General features: G+C 25.1%; 1 long non-coding RNA gene across 1 annotated transcript; it reads right to left on the reverse strand.

The window, feature by feature from the left end:
• Positions 1 to 876: 876 nt before the first annotated feature.
• Positions 877 to 4354, reverse strand: LOC136796575 (uncharacterized). Its single transcript, XR_010844303.1, has 2 exons — positions 4211 to 4354; positions 877 to 1169 (listed from the first exon to the last, which is right to left on the reverse strand). It is a non-coding gene; the product is annotated as an uncharacterized lncRNA (long non-coding RNA).
• Between the last annotated feature and the right edge of the window lie 95 nt (positions 4355 to 4449).

The raw sequence follows: 4449 nt of genomic DNA on the forward strand, positions 1-4449 counted from the left end.
ATATATATTTTAAAAATTTCACCTAGCACCAATTCCTTGAAAAATTCTTAATGTTACAATAACTAGAAGATCTGATTAAGAACACAAAACATCATTTTATCAGCTTCTAAATTCTATTATGAAAAATAAAATGCTTCACAGTTTTACTCAAGGATACCTTTATTCTTTTTTAATTTTAACCATAAAAACAATGCCATATCAATGAACAAAGGTCTGAATGAATGATCATTTTACTAGTGTCATCTAGATGTCTGACGTGAAGTTAAATTTAAGAATTTTCTTGACAGGGAAGAATTTTAAATCCTGAATCCATCATGAAAACTGAAAATATTTAACGAAATTTGTGATTTAACAATCCTCTTGTGAGAGAGCAAAATGCTCCTCAGATTTACGATTCTATCATTTTTTTTTTTCATATAAAAATTCCTATTCATAGAAGCTGAGAGTGAAGTGAGTGAATATTCATGTTGTGAAGGAAATAGGAATTTCAGTCTTATTTTAATATACAATGAGTTAATGTTATTTGACAACTTTATGTTTGTCAAATTACACCTGTTATCACAGGTGCGTGGTTAGGCTTTTCTTTTTTAGTTATTTTATACATTATTCTGAGTGTAGGCTTTGTAAATTATTTTTATATAACTTCTTCTAATATATATATATATATATTGAATTTTTTTTCTGTTGTTCAGACACTAAGCTAGAGTTAGATATATCATATCAATGCAGAACATACTGTAATAAATAATTGGCATGACTATGAAAAAAATAAAGTTGCAAAATGCTTCCTCATTATAGTTGTCTTGTTTACTGAGTCTCAAGATTAGTATACATATATACATAGTTGATAGGAAATGAACAGTTTAAACAAAACTCTGGAAATCAAATCTTTATTTATACATAACTTTAAATCCAAATATTCTAAGAGAATAAGAGTATATGATTATGTATTTTATGTTAATTTATTATCAGACAGTTAATCAAACAGCAGTTTAATTTTTTCCTTGCATTTTTGTCTTATTGATGGATTCAATTTGTTTTATGATATGAGGATACAATACAATGTTGGCATTGTCTCCTATAACCATATCCAGGTGAGAAAATGTCTTATCCTCAATTGGCCAACTTACTAAAATATTGGGTAGCGTATCAGCTATTTTCTTCACAGACTGAAATAAAATACATCATTGAATAAAACATATACATATTCCTTATAGTATACAGTCAAGAATTTGATAACAACCTTTAAACTATCTCTTGACAAACATCGAATCACCTTAATTATTTTCTTTTTTTGGCGCAATTAACATTCATAGTTGAAATAACCAAATCCATTGTGTTAAAGCATTAAATAATATAAGCTTCTTATTTAATGTATTATCATTAGTATTATTTTATAATTATTAATGTAATTGAGAAGAAAAATTATCAAATAAATTTAATTTTTATATTCATAATACTTAATATGAATAAGTTATTAGTAAACATCATAAGAACATCTTTAAATCATCCTTTATTGTTAAAATTTTAATATTAAATTATTACTATTAAATTAAAATATTCACATTTCTTTGTTTCTTTTGCATTATATAACTTTATATTTTTATTTCTTTAATTGTGTTATTTTACTTATATATTGGATTACCAAAATATACGTTTTATTTACCACTTCTTTAATTATATTATTTGTAATAATTTTCATTTTGTACATATAATTACTAACTAGATTTTCATATATATTTAATTAATTGTTCTTTCCCCTTACTTAATTTTAATATTACTCTTCTCATACGACCTTAATCTTCTTATAATACTTAAACTATTCATGTTTGTTAACACTATTTATGTACCCATAATGTTAGTTATTTTCTCTATATATCATTTTATTCATTGGTTGTTACCTTAGTTTTTGTTCTTAGCCCTGATGAAGGTGGCACTAATAAATATGTTTTACTCATTTGATCTTTACTGACCGAAGCCCCCACCATCTACTACTTATATATATTATTCACAGTCAACACTCTTCTCATATTTATTTTTAAAATTCATTAACATAATTTATGTTTAAAGTAAGCTGATTCATAAAATGTTTTAACATTTAATAACAGTCTTATTAATGTTCATTATAATTAAGAAGAAAAAATATTAACTGTTAACTGGAAGGTTTCCCATTTTTTATAGAAATTGTAAGAGAAAATAATTTCCTATCATTCTTCTTTATGAGTCTTCTAACTAACTGATTATCACAATGTTGTACAATTTAACATCAATCTTCCAATAATCAGTCTAGAATTATTCTGTATTCACACCTTATACAATGGAAAGACCTGTTTCTCATTTGTTAACCACTAATTACAAACACTATAGAAACAATCTTTACCACATTTTAACAAGATCGCCTTTATGGTCCCTAGAAGGTTAAAAAAAAATTATAAAAGCGACCAATATATTGTAATATCCTCTTTTTTGATAAATAGTTGTTTTTTATCTATAGTAGTTTTAGTTATATTTTATTTTATGTATCAACGTTAATATTTGTTGATTTTCTTTTCACTAAACCAAAAAAGCAAGCTAACCAATTTCATCATTCAGAAGTTATGGAAACCAAAATATTTGAAGATGGCGGCATGTGTCCTTCCGCAGTTTGTGGAATTACTGCTGTGTTGAATGGGTGGATTGAAATTTTTCAACTTTTGTTGTTTCTCTACCGCAATTATAATAAAAATTACTCTAGGAAGAAATATAAGATGATAACAATTATCAATGAAGTAATTACATTGTGAGTGAATTAGAACCTTTGTGCTACAATCAACATTTAGTTCAAAGATCTAGGCATAGAGAAAGAACAAAGGATACAACACTTGTTGTTTAGGTGCTGAGGGGATGAATTAATGAGACATCCAAGTAGATGATGTCATTAAAGGAAGAAAAAAACAAAGGAAGAAAAATTATGTTTGGATTGCTGAGAGATTGGATGTGTGCTACAAAGAGAAGAGAACCAACCCTTTGTTCACTGTCAGAGGTAGCATACTTAGAATGAAGACATTGAGAACCATCAGTAATAAAAGAAGAATATACAATAGGTTATTTTGTTCAACCTAGGATTTAATTATATTTGTAAAAATAGCCATCAATTTAGTTAAGTGTCTGTATTCTAATTGTCTGGATAACCCACTCTATATCTAAGATAAGATTCAATAATATTATATATAATTTAAAATAAAATTCTCTTGTTTATCTTTTCATTTAAACTTTGTCATCTTCAAAGCTAATAAAAATAAAAGCATTTAAATTTCGTTTTAATTATTTTAAATATATATATATTTAAAATAATTAAAACGAAATTTAAAGGCTATTATTATATATATACATACACACCCTCCCAACCTTCAAATCGTGTCTCATTGTTCACCCGATTCCAGAATAATAACAATTAAAAGTTTCAAATTAGATGTGAACAGATGGAAAGAGAGAGAGTATTTAAATATTATTGAATTTTGTAATATTTACAAAATGTCTATAAATATGTATATATATAGACTTATATAATGAACACTACTCCTTTGGTTTTCCTTTTATATCATTTATTGGATTATTACTTAAGATTATGATTAGTTAGAGGATTTTATTTATTTTTTATATTATTACCTTTTTGATAATAATAAAAAAATATACTTTTGGTTTATATATTTTCTGTATTTGATGTTTCAGATTTTCATTTAGACTTGTAAATATGTATATTAGCAGAAACTCCTATGGAGTATCCTCCATAGGAGTTTCTGCTAATTTTAATATAAATTTTAATAACTTTACAATATTCATCTGTAACAAATTTGTGTATAAAGTGAATTTTGACCCTGAAACATACACATTGGTGATGACCTCTAAATTAGAAAATTAAATTAATAAAGAATAATGAAAAGAAGTTAAGTTCATTAAAACTTTATGAAAAAAATATTTATTATTAAGATTGCAAAAGCAATCTAATTCTTAAGTTCCCTTAAATTATTATTTTATGATATTAGTTTATACCATTATAATGATTCCTATTGTTATTCTCAGCGGCAGTTATTAATTGAGAAAATGTTCAATTGTTGCAAATTTTTTTGGCTTTAAGGACCTCTTGTTTTAAACTTTAGAACTCTTTAATTTTAAATATATGATTGAATTAAAGTGTACATAATAATATTCATAATTCAATTTAACTCACTAATTCATCAGTAAATTGGTCATTATAACTCCAGAACAGACCAACTGGTGTAGTAAGTAAGTTTAGATTATATTTTGGTGGTTTTGTTGAATTATACTTCTTTAAATTTTCAAATAGCCAAGGACCATAGTCAAATTGTTGAAATTCATCTGCAAGGATAAATTATAAAAAAATGATTAACAAATATAACTGAATTGTACTTTGTAATTAAAGATATCGAACTGTAGAAGCTTTTATAT

The sequence above is a fragment of the Halyomorpha halys genome, unplaced genomic scaffold (genome assembly GCF_000696795.3).
Source record: "Halyomorpha halys isolate HHAL.00 unplaced genomic scaffold, Hhal_1.1 Scaffold832.1, whole genome shotgun sequence".
Lineage (NCBI taxonomy): Eukaryota > Metazoa > Arthropoda > Insecta > Hemiptera > Pentatomidae > Halyomorpha > Halyomorpha halys.